The sequence below is a fragment of the Schistocerca serialis genome, chromosome 6 (genome assembly GCF_023864345.2).
Source record: "Schistocerca serialis cubense isolate TAMUIC-IGC-003099 chromosome 6, iqSchSeri2.2, whole genome shotgun sequence".
NCBI lineage: Eukaryota > Metazoa > Arthropoda > Insecta > Orthoptera > Acrididae > Schistocerca > Schistocerca serialis.
Genome location: NC_064643.1, coordinates 579,946,251 through 579,968,458, shown reverse-complemented (window position 1 = coordinate 579,968,458; position 22,208 = coordinate 579,946,251). Strand labels below are relative to the sequence as shown.

Here is a 22,208-nt window from a genome sequence, read left to right as displayed (position 1 = left end):
CTATTCAGCTCAGTATTTTAAAATTTGTTGTAAGTATCGTTGTCTTTTAAAACAAAACTACTTCAGAATTCAAATTTCACTCACCAAACGAATGTACGTCAGCTAATTTAATTGTGTCAAGTGATTCAGGTCACCAGTCCTCCAGAATAATGGCTGACAACAATTTTAATTCCACTAACCACATTATTTTTCGTATCTTGTGGCGCTGTAGACCTATAACACCTTTAAAGTAAGACGATCATTTTATATTTCGCATAAATCATTGTATGAGTTAACAAAAACATGGCTCTGAGCACTATGGGACTTAACTTCTGAGGTCATCAGCCCCTAGAACTTAGAACTACGTAAACCTAACTAACCTAAGGACATTACACAGATCCATTCCCGAGGCAGGATTCGAACCTACGACCGTAGCGGTCGCACGGTTCCAGACTGTAGCGCCTAGAACCACTCGGCCACCCCGGCCGGCATGAGTTAACAACTTGGCGGTAAAGACGCAGCCGAATGCCACAATAATCGTGGCAATACAAGAGATGTAAATACCGATTTTGGCAGAAATTCATTTGGAAAAAAAGCATGATAACAATATTTACACTTTTAAGAGTTCTTTACGCTGAATTAGTTACTCAGCATCCAGTTCTGTTCTCTTTCATTCTTCGAGCATTCTTAATGCTCTGTGGATTCTCTGGAGTACCCTTTGCTACTTGTCCACTTCATTACGCTACAGTCGTATCATAGATACACGAAAGGCATAGAAGCAAGGACAAGGCCAAAAGGACTTTTATAAGAATAAATAGCAAAGCATCAGTACGTGGCAAGCACGTGGATACGGTTAAAATGATCGCTATAGCAAAAATCTACTGATACTAGTATTGCTGGCCCCTGCTTTGATCACAACAGAGCTAGAATCTTCATACGACGTAGATAATGCTGAGACAAGTAATTTAATATAAGGCACGTGTGGTCACAAGTGTCGGAAAATATCCTAGAATTGGATGACAAGAGTTCAGCATGTGACGTAACCAGAGAACGTACCTCGCTGCACATGGAGTTATTGGGTTTGTCGTTCCTACCCTCGCCGGTAGAGCGCAGTGCTACCCGTAGCTCCGCTAGGCTACTCCGTTTTCGAACACCTTTTGTAAATCTGATCTGCTATAAACGTAGAAGTCACAAAATGCAAAATTACTGTCCTCGCTGTAACAAAGCAAAAACTGTTCTGATTATTACCTCTCTTCCCTTCTTTTTTTTTTGCTCACAGACTTTATTTAGTAAAGAACACGTAGATCATTTCCTGCTAGCGATGGAGTTCGGAAGCTTATATTTATTTACCTGTGACGCAATAGGCTAGATTTTTGTTGTACTGCACTTGGCAGTTAACCGGCGGAGACCGCGAGATCGGTAAATAAAATCTTACCTCAATGTAAACTCCCAACCTGCCTAACGCAATGCAAAAAAATCATTGCCTGCCAGATGCAAGACTCGAACTCCAAGCCCCACGCGCTAAAATCGCGTACATAGGCCCGGAGCCACAAAGACGTGAATACTTGACTTGGACTTGGTGGCTTTTTAGAGATGGTTACGGGACTCGGCTGTTCTATACAGAATGTCAAATTAAACACCTTCCAGCCATCTAGTTTCCAACCTTATTTTATTTGGCAACTAGTTTCAGCGTTTTACTAAGCCATCTTCATGCCCCTGAAGGACGTGTTTGAAGATTCTACCTCGGTTGTGACCAAAACAGGGGCCAGCAATACTAGTATGACTAGAGTTTTGCTACAGCGATCACTTCAACCATCACTGAGTCGGCAGATGATGGTTGAAGTGATCGATATAGCAAAACCCTGCTGATACTAGTATTGCTGGCCCCTGTTTTGATCACAAACGAGCTAGAATCTTCATACACGTCGATCAGGGACCTGAAGGTGGCGTATTAAAACGCTGAAATAGGTTGCCAAACAAAATAAGGTTGGAAACTAGATGGCTCGAAGGTGTTTAATATGACATCCTGGACTGAGTTGGGTCGATCAGGTGCGACAGACTGATACTGTCCACCGCAGCACGTGCGCGTATGTGTTACGTGATGATGTCACACGTTCAACATCTGTCAAATAGTTTTGGGCTATTTTCCGATTTTTTCGGTCTTAGCTTCATCTGCGTCGCTCGGGAGGTTTTTAAACTTCGATAAGAATAACCCTGTTTGTTGCACTGGATTCAGACTTGCTTATTATAAAACAATAAACTGATAGCCAAGATCGCAGGAATTCTTTTTTATTACATGATTACCGGTTTCGGCGAAACTAAAGCCGGCACAGTCGGATCTAGGGAGGACAGAAAGCACTATAAAAGTGGGATTGGATTCCACTTACATAACATGTGTACATATAAATTTAGGCACATACCTTAGGACACAACAGGTGACAACATCAAGGCAAACAATGGTGATAATAATAGTTGCCTATAACACGAAGGCCTTACAATATTGTCATACGTAGCACATAGGCGTCCAAGAGAGATGACGTTATAAATGTTGAGTGTCTTCATCACACACAAGCACAAGCTAGGTACTACCACAGCTCCGGCTCTGTTCTTACACTACAGGTCAGGTTGCGAGATGGCGCTAGCAGAAGAGGCGCCAATGACGGTCACAGCTCGCCTCAGACTTGATTATTATATGTTAATATTAGCAGGGGGGCCGGCCGCTGTGGTAGAGCGGTTCTAGGCGCTTCACTCCGGAACCACACGTCTGCTAAGGTCGCAGGTTCGAATCCTGTCTCGGGCATGGACGTGTGTGATGTCCTTAGGTTAGTTAGGTTTAAGTAGTTCTTAGACTAGGGTACTGATGACCTCAGATGTTAAGTCCCACAGTGCTTCGAGCCATTTTTAGTAGAGGAGGGATATTAGCTTAACTACTTTTTCCTGTTGATATTGGAAAAATCTCCGCACAAGTTAGTGGCTGGGAAATGTATACGAAACACCATAAAAAATTGCAATTGCTCCATTGATGTGATGTAATTTTTCTGTTACATCACACCACCCGCTTGGATTGCTCGCACTGCAGCAGCTGACAGGAGGAGGTAGCATTTTTTACCCTACAGAGTTTCGCGACTGTTTATCGCAAGCTGTACATGCATCATATTGTAGCCATAGGCCATTATTTTGATATTGGTCGATGTTGTTGTTGTGGTCTTCAGTCCTGAGACCGGTTTGATGCAGTTCTCCATGCTACTAATTCCTGTGCAAGCTTCTTCATCTCCCAGTAACTACTGCAACCTACATCCTTCTGAATCTGCTTAGTGTATTCATCTCTTGGTCTCCCTCTACGATTTTTACCCTCCACGCTGCCCTCCAATACTAAATTGGTGATCCATTGATGCCTCAGAACATATCCTACCAACCGATCCCTTCTTCTAGTCAAGTTGTGCCACAAACTCCTCTTCTCCCCAATCCTATTCAATACCACCTCATTAGTTATGTGATCTACCCATCTAATCTTCAGCATTCTTCTGTAGCATCACGTTTCAAAAGCTTCTATTCTGTTCTTGTCCAAAATATTTATCGTCCATGTTTCACTTTCATACATGGCTACACTCCATACAAATACTTTCAGAAACGACTTCCTAACATTTCAATCTATACTCGATGTTAACAAATTTCTCTTCTTCAGAAACGCTTTCCTTGCCATTGCCAGTCTATATTTTATATCCTCTCTACTTCGACCATCATCAATTATTTTGCTCCCCAAATAGCAAAACTCCTTTACTACTTTTAGTGTCTCATTTCCTAATCTAATTCCCTCAGCACGACCCGATTTAATTTGACTACATTCCGTTATCCTCGTTTCGCTTTTGTTGATGTTCATCTTATATCCTCCTTTCAAGACACTATCCATTCCGTTCAACTGCTCTTCCAAGTCCTTTGCTGTCTCTGACGGAATTACAATGTCATCGGCGAACCTCAAAGTTTTTATTTCTTCTCCATGGATTTTAATACCTACTCCGAATTTTTCTTTCGTTTCCTTCACTGCTTGCTCAATATACAGATTGAATAACATCGGGGAGAGGCTACAACCCTGTTTCACTCCCTTCCACTCCACTGCTTCCTTTCATGTCCCTCGACTATTATAACTGCCATCTGGTTTCTGTACAAATTGTAAATAGCCATTCGCTCCGTATATTTTACCCCTGCCACCTTCAGAATTTGAAAGAGAGTATTCCAGTCAACATTGTCAAAAGCTTTCTCCAAGTCTACAAATGCTAGAAACGTAGGTTTGCCTTTCCGTAATCTAGCTTCTAAGTCGTAGGGTCAGTATTGCCTCACGTGTTCCAGCATTTCTACGGAATCCAAACTGATCTTCCCCTAGGTCGGCTTCTACTAGTTTCTCCATTCGTCTGTAAAGAATTCGCGTTAGTATTTTGCAGCTGTGACTTATTAAACTGTTAGTTCGGTAATTTTCACATCTGTCAACACCTGCTTTCTTTGGGATTGGAATTATTATATTCGTCTTGAAGTCTAAGGGTATTTCGCCTGTCTTATATATCTTGCTCACCAGATAGTAGAGTTTTGTCAGGACTGGCTCTCCCAAGGCTGTCAGTAGTTCTAATGGAATGTTGTCTACTCCCGGGGCCTTGTTTCGACTCAGGTCTTTCAGTGCTCTGTCAAACTCTTCACGCATTATCATATCTCCCATTTCATCTTCATCTACATCCTCTTCCATTTCCAGAATATTGTCCTCAAGTACATCACCCCTGTATAGACCCTCAGTATACTCCTTCCACCTTTCTGCTTTCCCTTCTGTGCTTAGAACTGGGTTTCTATCTGAGCTCTTGATATTCATACAAGTGGTTCTCTTTTCTCCAAAGGTCTCTTTAATTTTCCTGTAGGCAGTATCCATCTTAACCCTCGTGAGATAAGCCTCTACATCCTTACATTTGTCTTCTAGCCATCCCTCCTCAGCCATTTTGCACTTCCTGTCTATCTCGTTTTTAAGATGTTTGTATTCTTTTTTGCCTGCTTCACTTACTGCATTTTTGTATTTTCTCCTTTCATCAATTAAATTCATTATCTCTTCTGTTACCCAAGGATTTCTAGCAGCCCTCGTCTTTTTACTTACTTTATCCTCTGCTGCCTTCACTACTTCATCGCTTAAAGCTACCCATTCTTCTTCTACTGTATTTCTTTCCCCCATTCCTGTCAATTGTTCCCTTACGCTCTTACGCTCGATAGGTGTGTCTAATTGTTCACGATTGCTCACAGATTACGCTGAACTGTAATGTTCCACAGGATTCGAGGTTAGGAAATGGATATGGCACAGTGATCGTCGGTTCAGAATATGGAGACACAACTCGACGCACGCAGTTGAGGAGTAGCAGGGCAGCACGACAGCCGGTCCCCTCCACCTTGGAGTGCCGCATCCAGTTCCATCGGCCGGAAGTGGAGGATAGGACGGGAGCGATCCCGGCCCTGATAACGGCCGGTATTAATCATCCGGGAGCGCGCCGCTTTCTCCAGCCGCGGCTGACGGATGCCGGTTTCTGCTCGTGATGAATGCGCTTTCCCGCCGCGGCGCTTGCCAGCGCATTAGCCCGGCGCCCTGCCTCTGCGTCTTGTGTGTCAGCGAACACTTCCCCCTTTTACCGGCCGGTATTGAGACCCTCCGGATATGGCGGGATGTAGCGTTACCCCTATTGGTGCTACATCTCAACCCCTAGCAGAAATATTTCGCGTGCAGCACTTTTATTTTACCATCGAGCCCCACTCGGAAATTCCTTTCAACGCAGGGCACGTTAGTTCAGTGACGGTTTGAAGCACACCGGTTGTTTTCCTCCGGTTGAAGGAGGACAACGATGCGACAATTTAAGTGACTTGGTGGTAATAAAGCACTGTCATACAAAACAGAGTTCAGGTGCCCCAAGCGCTTCTAGCGTGATCAAACAAATCTGAATGACAAGGAATGAAGTGGCACACCATATCTCTGTTGAGAACTGGAAAACGCAAGAGACGAAGGACAGGGCAGTCATTAGAGACGGAGTGCAAGCTTCGTTTACGAACGGCGAGGTACCAACACATGCGAGAAAAAGGCAACAGTTCAGAAGTTTATGTGAGCTGTAAGACCGGTTAATGGTGTCACACTGGCATCAAATTCCACCACAGTCCTGCCCCATGCCACTGTGGACGTGTCACAAAAAAATGGTTCAAAATGGCTCTGAGCACTATGGGACTTAACTTCTGAGGTCATCAGTCTCCTAGAACTTAGAACTACTTAAACCTAACTAACCTAAGAACGTCACACACATCCATGCCTGAGGCAGGATTCGAACCTGCGAACGTAGCAGTCGCGCGGTTCCAGACTGTAGAGCCTAGAACCGCTCGGCCACTCCGGCCGGCGAGGTGTCACACAATGGGAAGTTCGTCACACCCCATATTGTATTCTGTGGACTACTATGCGATTGAGGTCAGAACCGCGACACCAAGCGTTGAGATCGCGCATTATCTTATGGATACTCGAGGAAATCATTTCAAACTCGCTGCCGTTCAGAATCGACACTAAAATTCCTCAAGGGGTTGCATAAAGGCTGTCGCCGACGCTGATTCCCACACGCTTCGCGGTCGAAAACAATGGTTCGCAGTGCGATGAACAGCAGGACTATTTTCTTGACAATGCTCGACACTGCTGCCAACCCCTTGGAGTTTCAAGACTACTGTAAGGTTATCATGAGGCTGCAAGCACACTGACCGTGGTCTAACGCCTTGGGAGTGCAGTGCGGCCGCAATTTCTCCGATGGTGCATGTCGTGGAATCATTAGAGACTGTTCAAAACCATTCGGCGAAATTTGAACGTGATCCGAAGCAGCAAAAGTTGTTTGTTTATGTGCGTGAAAAGAAACGGCAAAGGGTCTCTCTAAGACCACCCACCCAGTTCGGCAACACTCTCTGTGTCACCCATGCTCCTTTATTGAAGACGTTGAAAATTCTAGCGTCAGAGACTTTGACACCAGTTCACCTGCTCTAGTGCCCGTGTAGGCAACCGCTTCGACAACTCTTAGGGAGGCTTGTCTACCTACAGGCGCTAGAGTGACCGCGAGACTGAATTGGTGTCGAATTTTCTGACAGGCATATTTTTAACCGAAAAACCTAACGTAGCTGGCAAAGGCCCTGGAGTCGGCATGGCTCGACATCTCTATCGGTATTTTCTAGAATCTCATTGACACTCTTCCTGCATGTTTCATAGTGGTTTGCACTGCAAAAGCTGATTATGCAGGCTTTAGACAAATGGTCGTATTAATGTCACCGAACACGTGTTACATTTCACTCCACCTTCCTTCCCTCGTTATGACTCCTGAGGTTGCTAGCGGCAACTTACCGTTAAAAGTTTATTTTTTCCCCAGAGTAAGACTTATATGTAAGTCTGGGTGGAACAGCTCCACTTATTTTTCTGAATGTAAGGACCGCCAGACTTTAAAATCTCGCTGACCCAGAGATCTTGAGAACTAGCGAGGTGCCCCAACCTAAGTATAGCGGCTGGCCTGAAATCTGCTGCTCTCCGGTAGTATTTACTTCAATCAGTAATCTCGCTCAATGAATGAGGGCCCATTGCTGCGCAGGATTAGCCGAGCGGTCTACGGCGCTGCAGTCATGGACTGTGCGGCTGGTCCCGGCGGAGGTTCGAGTCCTCCCTCGGGCATGGGTGTGTGTGTGTTCGTTCTTAGGATAATTTAGGTTAAGTAGTGTGTAAGCTTAGGGACTGATGACCTTAGCAGTTAAGTCCCATAAGATTTCACACACATTTGAACATTTTTTTTGAGGGCCCATTGAGAACACGTCTACCATAACTGGACAGCTAGAGATGTAAGGTCGTGTAGTCCATATCCGGAAGTAAGTAGACGCTAACATTCTGTTACACCTACTCCGTCGTTTTTGGTTCAAATGGCTCTGAGCACTATGGGACTCAACATCTTAGGTCATAAGTCCCCTAGAACTTAGAACTACTTAAACCTAACTAACCTAAGGACATCACACACACCCATGCCCGAGGCAGGATTCGAACCTGCGACCGTAGCAGTCCCGCGGTTCCGGACTGCAGCGCCAGAACCGCTAGACCACCGCGGTCGGCTCCGTCGTTTTTGCATATATTTATGACTACATGTGAATTTATACTGTAATTATCGTAAGGTGTCCTCTATATTCTTTCGCCCAATACTTATTCCTTGACAATGATCGTTCCATCTGTCGCCCACCGAAAGTAACTGTGTGCTCATAGTTCAAGTGACTCATTCAAATTTTCTAAGACCATAAAGTGTCTGGATTAGCTGAAGCACCGTTTCGTCATTTGGGAGCGACACAGGGTGAATATGTTTCGCTATGTTCCGCAGTTACAGGGTCGTTTCGGCCGGTAATAGAGCGAGGCGTATATCCTCTAAAAACCGAGCGCATGCCGACGCTATCGTAGCGTGACGAGCAGTTAGCGAAGACAACACGCAAATTGCACTCTTCATTACTTCCGTGCCTTACTGTTTCGCCCTTTCTTCCTCTGCCCCTTTTCACTTCTTTTCCGTTACGGTCTCACGACCGCTGGCTGTCAAGTGTTTCCGAGAGGGAGGCACCTAGCGGGAAATGAGAATAACCGGAATGCCGACACGTCAGGGCCGCGTGTCCCCAACAGGTCGCCTCTGGTACATGCGCGTGGCCGGGGCTCCTCCATAACTTTCTCACTAGCCGTGCCACGGCACAAATATTTCTGCCGCAAAAAAAGGTTGTGCCCAAAATGGAATCCAGAGGAGATTTTACCTTTTAACACTTCTGCCGAGCGCTTACCAGTCATAAAATCTGTTTCAAGTAACAAACGGTGTAGGTTTCTTATAGAAGTGCTAGAAGGCAGAATTTTGGCCATGAGATTAAAGTCCGATTTTTCGTAGGTTTTTTTTTTTATTCATTAGCTTCCCGTTTTACTAACATTTTTTCTACACTCGAATTGAGCCACAATGGACTACGAGTTAACAGTCAATATTACGTTGAAGTTTTAGCATTTCTTCGCCTGCCAGCTTTTATGCCCTGTAAGTATCTTTTGAGTCCATCACTCGCCGCTTTCCTGAAGTCTTCTGCCGTGGGCCCCTTCATCTTTTTACTTCTTCTCCCGGTTTAAAACTTTGGAAGTTTATGATCATTTCTCTGAACTGAAATGATCCCAGTCACTGATTTTGTCCTCTGGGGTACAGGTTTCTCAACATCTTTACCCCCGAACCATTCCATTCTTTTTGCCTTTGGCCTTTTGAGATTCCAGGTTTTCATTGATGAATAAATTAACAATTATTTCTGAAATTGCTATTATTTATTTGTCTGTACTTGTACATCACATCTACCGATTTCCGTCCCATTCGCATAATTCCGTCGTGTGTCGTTTCTTTTCGTTTCAGAGTGTACTACTTTATTACTAATTATCGTATTAAAATTATTATTTCTTCTCAGTTATGACGTAAAAAAATACTGTATGTGTGAAATTCTGGTCCGATGTAAAAGAAGGCCTGAAGGGCCTGATCTGATCAGGTTAAATAAATAAATAACTGGAAAAGGTCTGTTGTCACAGTAACGGAAATTCCACAGACTAACATAGACTAGAAGTTGGGGTTGAAGTGATCGCTATAGCAAGGTTAAATCCTCTAATACCAGTATTACTGGCTCCTGTTTTGACCAGAAACGAAGTGGAAACATCCTACACGTCGGTCAGCGGCCTGAAGATGGCGTAGTAGATCGCCGAAACGGGTAGCCAAATAAAATAAGTTTGGAAATTAGACGGCTGAAAGGTGTTTCATTTGACATCCTGTATCGAACAGCCGAGTCCCGCAACCATCTCTGAAAAGATGGACATACATAAACTCCGACTATGCGTAATACCCTAATCGTCGAGAGGACGTCTAAACCTAAACTTCATTCCTTTTTTCGTAGACACAAGCAGCAGTCAGTGAGTGACTTGGATCAGTGATTAAGACAGCTGGACTCCTGAGGTCATTCGGATTTAGGTTTCCCTTAAAGTCTCTAAATCGCTTAAGGCAAATTCCAGGTTTGCTTTGTATTCAACAACATGTGATGACATGAAAAAAGGGACCAATGAACTTCCCAGGTCTGCAGTAAATTACCACAAAAATCTGGACATTCTTGGATAATTTGGTATATTCCACCACTCCTTCGCAAATGGCAATCAGCATTGCACTAAAACTCCCACAGTAAACGTTCCTGGCGTGTTGATATTGCAGTTAAGGTCCTTACATAATGTGAAAGCGTAATGATGCTGTGACTTCTAAATGTTGATTGGTATAGTGAAAACACTTTTGGTAAGACTGTGGACATATTTGATTACTGACTCTAGAAGTGTGCACCATGGTCAAAGTGACCCCGTAGTCTTTTGTTTGTTACTGTGCATGCGGCACTGCACATTCAGAGCCCGCTGCCGCCAATGTAAATTCAGCATTGAGTGAGAATTAATAGGGGACGGACGTTCGAAACTGTGAGACATTGTTGTTTAGTTATTTTGACAGAAATATTTCTTGAATTGTCACTGTGACCTTAGAATACACATTTTAATTATTCTGTCACCGCGTGTCAATTATATTTATGTGAAAATGACACCTGGGAACGACATTTTGCTCACGGCAGATGTTATACAGGAAGCATTGTTAGAAGAACACGCTCTTGAAGGTAACGTAAATAGCTTCCGTAATGAAAGCGCTTCCGAAGCTGATGCTCTTGCGGCAGTTACGGGCAATGCCTAAACTCATCAGTCCGCCGATTTTCAGACAGCGGTAAAGGAAATACAGCCCTCCCGGGTAGTAATGGTCATTGCTGGGACACAGCTGCCCCTAATAGAAGAAGCCTGCCAGTTGCCTGTAACATTGTAGTCCATACTGTAAAAGTGTGGAAATAATGAATGAATCGGTTTATGAATAACTAAGAACACCTCAAAATATCACCGAGCGAGATGACGCAGTGGTTAGCACACTACACTCGCATTTGATAGAACGATGGTTTAACGCCGCGTCCGACCATTCCGATTTAGGTTTTCCGTGGTTTTCCTAAATCGCTTCAGGCAAATGCCGCATGGTTCCTTTGGAAGGGTACTGCCGATTTCCTTTCTCTTCTTTCCCCAGTCCGAGCTTGTGCTCCGTCTCTAATGACCTCACTGTCGACGGGACGTTAAACATTAATCTCCTTCCTCCCCCTCAAAATATTTGAGTAATATGTGCATTTTATTACAAGGCATATTGGGAAAAGTAAGGTCCGATTAGGCGTGAAATGGAAACCACTGTGAAAATCAGATGGAAATTTGCGCAGGTATGTTGGGCAGAGTCTTTAGTGTGCGTGTCGATCGGTTCACGTCGCTCTTTTCAGTTCAGAGCGCAAAGTGATCACGTAGAAATACCCAAAGCAACAGTGTCTCCCGCCAAGTATGTGGATCTAGAGAGAGATTTCGCCTGAAGCTTTCCAGTCCACATAACATAAATGTCTTGCGTTTCTTTCTTAAAGACAATTTTGAGGCGCATTCTGCAGGGGAAATGAAGACGCTCCTGCAGCGTTTTCGATAGGGAGTGTTTGATCACCCACAGTACAGCCGTCAACTGGTTCCCTCCGTTTCATATGAACCGCTGGCTACGAAGATAACATTTTGGCACAAACAACGAAAGACAGCCTAGCGTAGTGGATTCGGGGAAAGCACAGGCGGCTGCTTCCTGTGACGAGGGTACTGGAAAGTTCGTACAACGCCACGACAAATGTCTAAGTCGAAGCGGCGACTATTTAGAGACCGAGCGACGTGGCGCAATGGTTAGCACACTGGACTCGCATTCGGGACGACGACGGTTCAATCCCGGGCCAGGCCATCCTGATATAGGTTTTCCGTGATTTCCCTAAATCGCTTCAGGCAAATGCCGGGATGGTTCCTGTGAAAGGGCACGGCCAACTTCCTTCCCCGTCCTTCCTTAATCCGATGAGACCCATGACCTCTCTGTCTGATCTCCACCCCCACACAACCACCCAAACAACTATTTAGAGAGGTAGCTGGAATGTGTGGCTAACTGTTGCGAAAAAAATTTTTTTTTTATTTTCATTATGGTTTTTATTTCGCGACCAATCGGACCGTACTAACCGAACAGACCTCTTTAATGAGTAGCAACTTCATCTAATTAAGCTGCAAATAAAGTCTTTAGATTCGGATCACTTTCAAGTTTCACCGCTGAAAAGCTTCCACGACAGTTTTTGCTTAGTCTCGAATTTTGGCTGTGTTAATACTAACAGTGACTGAAAAACTATATAATGGAGGTGAAATAAAATGCGTTTAGTGTATGAGAATCTAATTTCGCTATAAAATAACCTACATTCAGGCAATTTCTGTAGCAAATAATTAAGGATCACTGTAACCCTGGAGTGTAACAATTTCAGAAGTGTACACTATTAGGGTTTATTATTTTGTTAAAAAAAATGTCGTGCAGTGATGAGACAGTAGTTAACAGTAAAAGGGAAATTAGGAGGAGCAGCGAAGGCTGCCGACCGTTTTCGAGAAGCGCAGGACTGCAGGCGCAAGGGCCGGGCTGCGACCGTGGCACTTTGTGCCGTTCGATCGACGCCTTTACATGAGGCACACGTAGCGGGCGGCGGCGGCAGTCTTATTAAAACTTGGTGTCGTTACGGAACTTGACTGGGCGCACCGGGCCTGACAGGTCACGCCGCTGCTTGTTTCTCGAGACTGCCGAGGCGATGGGGTGGGGTGGTGGGAGGAGAGAAAGGGGCAGGGGAAGGGGGGGGGCTGCCCGGACACCTACGCAAGCAGAACGGAGCGCCGGCGATGCAAAGTTGGCACATGAGGCGCGGGGGGATCGCCTGGCGAACCGTGCCGTCACCACGCCAGCGCCTACATATTTTATCCGCGCCTGAAAGACTGCTCGGCTACCCGGCGATTCCTTGGAGAAATTGCTGCAATGCCGTACTTTACGGAAAGGGCGAAACTCTCTTTTTGCGTGGAACTCAGCAGAATTTTGGTCAGATTAGATTTTTAACTCGTGGCTAAACAACACAAAGGCGTTTTTAACCTCTCGTTACGAATATTATATTGCACCAATGGGGAATAAAAATAGCAACATCGAGAACAACTTGTACGACATAAACGAAAGTTGGTAGGCGTGTGCCTACATCTGAAAGATGATTTTAATTAAAATTTTGCGCCAATCGCATAACAATGGCGTTGGTAGCGCCCCTACGAGGTGCAAATCGTGTTTTCTTTAGATACACACTGTAACGGTCGTGTACATTAGCTACTTTTGAGATTGGACGTGGTGAGTTGACATTCGTGAAATATGCATTTAGGCGACAAAGACGCCATTATCAATATATCACCACGTTTGAACAAGGTCGTGTAATAGGGCTACGAGAAGTTGGACGTTCCTTCTGCGATGCTCCAGAAAAACTTGGCAGGAATTTAAAGACTGTACACGGCTGCTGGCAGTGGTAATCCCGAGAATGCACGATCACAAGAAGACCACGTTGCAGTGACGAGAAGGAAGACCATCGTATTGGATGTATGGCTCTGGAGCATCGTACTAAATTTGCAGCAGCAATTTGATCAGAAGTTGGTATCATAGTGATACAACAAACTGTTACAAATCGATTACTTGTCTATAATAAAACATACAGTCACCAGTAATTTTTATTTTACAATTGTTATTGCCTACTTTGGCCCAAATAGACACATACTCGTCTGCATTGAGCTTCTTCTTTCTCCTTGTAGACAAAGTAAACGGCTTGCCTGGCACCAACGTACCATAGGGAACCTTAGCGAGTAGACCTGTACTCTCCGCTAAACTCTATGTCTTCCAAGTCAAGATGTTTGGATGAGGGAAGCTTCAAGGCCACCGTAGTCAGCATGGTTCCCCCATACAACAGCCAAGGTCAGCCATGTACTGCCTCCAAACACAGCAGAAACATGTGAACTGCATTCGTAGTCCACGAAAAACATTTGGACCACGCATAACCTGCTGAGTATTGAATTGGCCAGCCAAGTCAATCTCTATTGCTCTCAATGACTTGTACATTGCACCGCCAACGGCGACTATAGTCACGTCGCAGAGGCATTTCAGAGGCACGTTAACACTTCAAGGACAGCTCAGAACAAGAATCATTTTAGCGTGCATTCCACTGACCCCAAAGCACCGCCATTTGAGACAGTGATGTCAACGAGAGCTTATTGGAGGGCAGCGTGGAGGTCTGTTACGTTTTCTAATGAAAGATGGTTCTGCCTCAGTGCCAGTGATAGCCAAGTGTTGGTTAGGAGGCCAGCTGAGGGCCTGCAATCATCCTGTCTGCGTACGAGACCAGCAGTTAAGGTCTGGGGTGCGATTACGTATGACAGCAGGAGCACTCTCTTGGTTATCCTATGCACCCTGACTACATATTTATACGTCAGTCTAGTGAGTCAAAAATGGCTCTGAGCACTGTGGGACTTAACATCGATGGTCATCAGTCCCCTAGAACTTAGAACTACTTAAACCTAAATAACCTAAGGACATCACACAACACCCAGTCATGACGAGGAAGAGAAAATCCCTGACCCCGCCGGGAATCGAACCCGGGAACACGGGCGCGGGAAGCGAGATCTAGTGAGTCGACCTGTTGTGCTGCCGTTCGTGAATAGAATTTCTGGGGGTGTTTTCCAACAGGATAATTTTCACTCACACACCGCTACAGTAACCCAACATTCTCTACGGAGTGTCGATACATTGCCTTGGCCTGCTCCATCACCAGATCTATTTTCAACCGAGCACTTATGGAACATCGTTAGACGGAAACTCCAACAAACAACATTAGCCGTCCCTGTGTTGACTGACCAAGTTCAACAGGCATGGAACTCCATCTACATCTACATCCATACTCCGCAAGCCAGCTGACGGTGTGTGGCGGAGGGTACCTTGAGGGTACCTTGAGTACCTCTATCGGTTCTCCTTTCTATTCCAGTCTCGTATTTTTCGTGAAAAGAAAGAGTGTCTGTATGCCTCTGTGTGGGCTCTAATTTCTCTGATCTTATCCTCATGGTCTCTTTACGAGATATACATAGGAGGAATCAATACACTGCTTGAATCCTCGGTGAAGGTATGTTCTGGAAACTTCAACAAAAGCCCGTCCCGAGCTACTGAGCGTCTCTCTTGCAGAGTCTTCCACTGGAGTTTATTTATCATCTCCGTAACGCTTTCGCGATTACTAAATGATCGCACCTCCGGCACCCGTGCAACACAATGCATGCACGATTGCATGCTTGCATTCAACATTCTGGTGGTTACACTGGTTATTAATGTACCAGCATTATCTCGCGCTAACATTAAACAGTGATCATGCAACTTTAGTCACTTAATAATGATTTTTGGGTGTTGGGATTTTCTCCCGTCAGTGTATTTTAGCCCTGTCGTTTCTTTACTTGCATTTTGACACACTAAAGTGAACACATCTGCTCAGGGGACTAAAGCTTGTGGAATGCTCTCTGTAAGGAGAGAAATTCCGCATGTAACGTGGCGTACCTGCAGTCCTGTGCAACTTTGTTGTACAGTTTCCTCGATGAAATTGCGTTTGAGCTTTATAAATATACTGTTTACAATCTTCACCAAATATGTTACAATTATTGGGTTTCTCCTAGCGTAGATAGCTGTTATGTGGATCTTGGTCCTACAATGTGCAAATATTTCTAAAAAGTAATAAAATACTGGATACAGTTTTTTGCATTTCTACAAAATTTCTATCGTATTTTACAGAAACGAGAACTGTGTTTAGTCTTAAATTGATTTTCAGCTTTATTACATAAACTAGTTAGAGACTGGAAGCATTAAGTATCTAAAGCTGGACGAATTATTTGGCATAGCGATAATTTTGTTTATGGGCTAATGCTAAGAGCTATGATTAAAATTCAGAGAACGATGTCAGGTAACTGAATACTAACTCCAAATTCTAGTGTAACCTAAACGATTTAAGCAGCTCAAGTCAGGAAAGTTACGAGTTTGCATGACTTAATCGATAAGAATCGTCATAGTTTAGTCAATTTGCACGAAGTACCTATAAATTATATACAAAAACTTTTCTTGTGAATCAGTGTATCTATTAAGGAGTTCCCGAGATTAGTCTTCACGCGCTTTCAGAAAAGTACGGTGGGAGACTTCAACACCACGTAGTTATAGAGTATACGACTAAATGAAATGATTCTGGCCAAGTTTCGCTGCTCTCTGACGTTGTGCCAGGTATTCACTTGGGCTTTACCCATTAAGTACCACCACATTTGTAGATGATCACCACTAGCTTCCATCATTGCCACGAGATATCCCTCCAAACGCTAGCTATGACGCTCTCAAAATTACTATAATCATAAATTATACACACTAATCTTCCTCGGGAATCAGACTATCTATTAGTGAAACCGTATCAAAATCTCTACAGTAGCTCCTGAGATTAGCCCTCACATAGAGACAAATAAAGATTGTGGGAGACAGATTTATAGTATGTATGGATGTGGATTGTAATTTGATCTGTTCTGAAGAATAATATATGGTACTCTATCTGCTAGAAGGGGATGCAAAATAAAATTGAGATGGTTGCAGGGAAGAGGCATGTCTCTATTAGGTTAATCATTACTTCTGTGTGTTGATTGTCAATCTCTTCATTTAAAATAACATCTAGCTGTAGTTTTTTATTTCTCTATTTTCCGCAAACCTCCCAAGATATTTAGCTTGATACCTTCAGATTGTCTGTGCAAACCAGTAAGTACTTCATTCACATCTGCATATTTGTGTACTGTTTCGTGCAAGCAAGTTGTAATTGCTGACTTCCTGCAATTCTTTAATTCAAAGGGCTGTCAGATGTTCAAAAAATTTAATATCAAACGCTCTCCCTACCCGTCCAGCAAAGAAATTTTCACAATCTTCTAGTCTTTCTTAAATGTATCTTGTTTTGTTTAGTGTGTGTGATAGAGTTACGAATAGCGCACATTTTGTACAAATAACTCCGGTTCCGTCGTTGTTTGTGTCGCCACTTGTTACATTTTTTTTTTAAGTAACGCTGCTTCCCCTACAGCCCGGCATACGTGCACCGTTGTTCGCCGAACCACTGCGACCAGCCTGAAACGCGAGAGGCCGACTCGATAATTAAATCCGCGCCCGCCAGGTGTACGATTTTAATGGCGAACTCTCGACCCGCACATTCCACGGGGTACGTTCCGCGCGTTTCCATCGCAGATCGAACAGCCCGCTGATAAAGCCCGCAGAAACACACCACAGCGCTCTCTGCTGCTAGGCAGCGCCGCGAAAACCATTACGGCGATATCGAATAGGAAACGGCCGTGGCTGGCGACGGCGGCGGTCGCTGAGGAACCTCCAGTCCAGGACAACACGCGGCGCGACGGAGAGCTGCCGACTATTTTCTTTTCCTTTTCTCTCTCTCTCTCTTTCGTTTCGAGAGCTGAGAAATACGGCGAAGCGCGCGTTATTGTGGTTTAAAGCGGAGCCGAGCGCACGCGAACGGCTCATTAGAGCGGTCATTAGCGTCTCGACGCCCTCGAGCCGAGCGCTGCCATCCTCCGAGGTGCCCGCAATTAAATCCTCGCCACCCGCGACACCCAGGCGCTTCGCGGCGGACTTGGCTTCCAGATTCTGTAGAGCTCCGTGGGCCGATTACGCTCGAGCAGAGTTACAGCCGTCGTAGGCATTTATAAGTTTGCGTAATTCCGCAATGCGCTGGCATAAAGGGCCGGCGAATATACAGGGTGCCCCAGGACGAATGGTCAGTATTCAGGGATACGAAGGGAAAAATCATTCGAAGCAAAAAAAGTCTAGGAAAGATGAGGTCGAAAATGCATACCTCAAGAGCTGTGAATATCTCTTCATTTCCGTTACTGCGAAACAAGTCTCTTCTACTGCAAGCTCTTTGGTTTACAAACTTCGGGAAGTGATAGAATGGGCCACAGGAAGCAAAAATTCACAGTAGCTAAGATGAACAAGTGTGAATTTTAGAGCCCATGTTTATTAGACTTTTTTTTTGTTTTGGTCCATTTACTCCCTCCCAAAATATGGAAAACAAAGAGCTTGCAATAGAAGAGATTCGTTCCACAGTCTCCAAGATGTATTCCTCAAAGCTCTTAAGGTATCCATTTTAGAGCCCATATTTGCTAGCCCACTTTTGCTTCGAATGGTCGTTCCTGTCGTATCCCTGAATATTGATTATTCCTCCTGAGACACCCTGTATTTTATTGTTTATTTAGATTTCTGTCGCAGCTGAAAACACACACACACACACACACATATATATATATATATATATATATATATATATATATATATATATATATATATATATATATTCGGAACCATTTCCTTCTTCCTTATCATGTGATTGTAAAATAATTCCTGTGTAATATATAGAAGTTTTGTTTCATTCTTAAATCGTACATTTGAACTGTCTGTACGTGTCACATTTGACTTCCGTAGTCTAGGTCAACTTAGCATTTGCTAAGTCGGCCTACTGCATGGAAGTCAATTGTCGAAAGGACACACTTAGCGTATTCTCCGTTGACCTAGTGTATGGAAGTCAGTTATGCCACGCACTTTCAGTTTAAATGTGTACGTTATGAACAGAACAAAACTTTTATATGTTACGCTGGAATTATTGTACAATCATATAATAAAGACGCACGCAGTGGTTCGAAAACGAACGGACTAGTTCGAAACTAACCACCATTAAGCAATTTGTCTACAGCTGTAACAGGAAACTAAATAAGTAATTTACAAATTTTATTTGATCTCCTTTCCTAGCGACATCTCGTTTACATCTTCATTTCAGTCAATTAGATAACAACATGAAATTAGTGATGCACGGAGGTCTCATATTTAATCACTGTATTTAGGAGACAATCTCAAAAAATGATTTAGACAAAACATCTGCATTGTGCGAAAAGCGGAAACTGAACCTAAACAATAAAATGTGATATACGAAGATGGTATTTGTTCTTTCGGACATCTTCAAATAGAAAAGGCTTACCGGACAATGATCTTCTTCAATACGGATGCACTCAAACTCTTACGGAAATCGGTAGATAGACTGCCGCGAGTTGGTTCAAATGGTTCTGAGCGCTATGGGCCTTAACATCTGTGGTCATCAGTCCCCTAGAACTTAGAACTACTTAAACCTAACTAACCTAAGGACATCACACACATCCATACCCGAGGCAGGATTCGAACCTGCGACCGTAGCGGTCACGCGGTTCCAGACTGAAGCGCCTAGAACCGCACGGCCACACCGGCCGGCGACTGCCGCGACTAATGGATATAGTGGGCAGGGGCACTACAAATGTCGTGTGTGAACAGTAAGTTGGAAACACGGGTCTCACGGGGAGCGTGCCAGAGGTAAATCCTTGCAGTCGCACTATCCTCTGTGTCCTCGATGGCTCAGTTGGATAGAACGTCACCCATGCAGGCAGGAGATCCCGAGTTCGAGTTCCGGTCGGGGACACATTTTCAACTGTCCTCTTTGATATTTATCAACGCCTGTAAGTAACTAGTGGTATGGATTCAATGTAATTTCATTAAGCAATAAAATGTGTGAGGTCGTACACATGAGCACTAAAATAATTCCATTAAATTTCGGTTAACGATGAACCACACAAATTAAAAATTTGTCGATTCAACGAGATGCCTTAGAATTATGATCAACTTGAATTGGAACCATCACACGAAAATATTGTAAGGAAGACGAACCAAAAACTGTGTTTTATTGCTAGAACGCTTAGAAAGTGTTACCGTCTAAACAGCTGAACAATATGAGCAAGTGATTTGGTCTGCACGGACAAATGGTTGAAGGTGGACTCGAATGCAAAAATACATGGAAAATGTATGTTTGTCATTATCTTAAATTTCGTGGCCATTCCGATGAAAGACCTTTTGTATAGCACTTGGGCACGTGTGTGAAGCAATTTTTGCAGCTGGTTCAGACTTTGTGATTGCTAGTCTGAGGGTAGCGTCGAAAGTGCTGATCGCTTGGCATATCTGTAGCAGAAATGCTATCGGTCTCACACCAGACTACTTCATCAAATTTTGAGTATGTTACTTAACTTTGTGTGGACACTCCCTGCTTCCTCATAACTACGCAGAATCTTCCGGTAGATGAAAATGTTTTAGTATCTGTTAAGAACGATGCTCTGTAGTCATTTGTATTACACAGCTTTCTAAAAGAGCAATGAGCTTTTAACTAGATTTTAGTGAAATCAGAAATCTGCCGATACTTTGTGGCTTTTAGTTTCTATGCTGCATTAGTTCAGGTAGTATGGACGAGACCCTTAAAATTTTATAAGGATACTAGTTGTCTACGCTGACCTGAGAACTCTAATGAGCGGCAGCTATGCAAGACATAACAATATGTAGTATGGATACATATCATGGGAATTTAAACAAATAAAATTGTTTCGACCTTCCAGCCATGTCTAGCAATTAAATAGTCACAATCTTTCAGACGAGTTCTCCACGGCCATTCTCAAATGGTGACAGCCACCACTTGACAATGGTCAAGAAGCAATCGTCCGACAACTTGTGGATATTTAATCATTCCACACGGCTGAAAGAGCGAGAAAGTGTTATTAAATTACATGATGTTACTCTGCTTTGCTTCATTGGGCTCCTCCGTACGTCCATTTTTTCATTAGAGCTATTGTAGACATGAAAGTCAGAAGAACATCCTGCCCAGAGCAGCTCGGACACTCGTAGTGCTGAAGCGGTGCTAGGCGGCAGAAGCAGGCTCTGTTATGCGTGCCGCCCGGCAATAAGTCAGAGGAACTCCCTTACCTCCGCCCCCCCCCCCCCCCCTAGGACACGCCCCCCGGCGCGTTCGCATCACTGAGCGGCATTCCTACACAAATGACGACTGCTGCCGGAGAACCGACCGTCCGCTGCCTGAAGTATTAACGGCGCTCAAATGGCTGCTCGAAAGAAAATAAGCTCTGGCGCCTCGTAACTGTGGCCCAAGCCTTCCCTTGGAACGCATTCCTTCTAACGCTTTCAATATGGGGAAAGCATCGTAAATATTCTACATCACTGGAGCGCTGAACACTCTTGCTAATTAGCTGTAACTACAGCGATCCTGCGCTCCCCCTCAAATTTGTTTATTAGCGTTACCTTCATACCAGCTATCGCCACTTTTCTGTGACTCACAAACGACAAGTCAGAATAACATAAACTTAATTCATGCATAAAACTGTCAGCTCATTAAGATTTTTCGTGGAGCAGAGTTCACCCAAAATTTCTGTTGGAAACCAAGCGAAAGAAGGTAACAGCTCCAGAGGGACTGTGCTTCCTCCAGGCTGCAGCGGGCTGGCACGCTATGCTTCTTTTTTCTTAAATTATTGGCTTTCAGAACGTTCCCATCCAGCCAACTCAATGCGAGAAATGTTTTATTGCAGTTTGTTTTGACAATTCATGGTAGACAAAATTTTGTAAGTTCTACCCTACTAGGATTAACGAAGGACTCATTCAAAGTAAACTCAAAGTTTACTAAAACGAGTAAATAAGACTAAAATGTACACAGAACTCATACAGGTAACTGTAAACATGTTATTGGTAACACAATAAAAATTGATAAAATGCCGTTGGTACACACAGCTCTGTACTTCCCCCAGCATGTGAGCTTCACGTATGCCTCTTCCAATATTGGCACGAGAGTGGGATTTCTGATCACAGGCAACAACCAAAAATCTTCTCTATAATGAAAAATAATGTTATAAATTATTCACTAAATCAGTGTTCAACAGAAGCACTTCTGCCACAAGAAAGAGTAATTGGGCCCGTAATATTTCCAGTATACGTAAACAGTATATCAGACAGGGTTAATAGCACTATAAAAAAAAAAAAGTTCAAATGTGTGTGAAATCTTAGGGACTTAACTGCTAAGGTCATCAGTCCATAAGCTTACACACTACTTAACCTAAATTATCCTAAGGACAAACACACACACACACACACACACACACACACACACACACACACCCATGCCCGAGTGAGGACTCGAACCTCCGCCGTGACCAGCCGCACAGTCCATGACTGCAGCGCCCTAGACAGCGCGTCTAATAGCACTATAAATTTGCTCGTTAACGATAGGGTCGTGTACAGTAAAGGATTATTGCTGGATAATCGCAAGGAATCTCAGTGAGATTC

At 44.0% G+C, this 22,208-nt stretch overlaps 1 protein-coding gene across 1 annotated transcript in view; it reads left to right on the top strand.

Annotated features, from left to right (window-relative positions):
• The window catches only part of LOC126484996 (semaphorin-1A), a 348,769-nt gene that overhangs the window by 179,001 nt on the left and 147,560 nt on the right, over nucleotides 1-22,208 (top strand). The gene's annotated exons all lie outside the window — the stretch shown is intronic.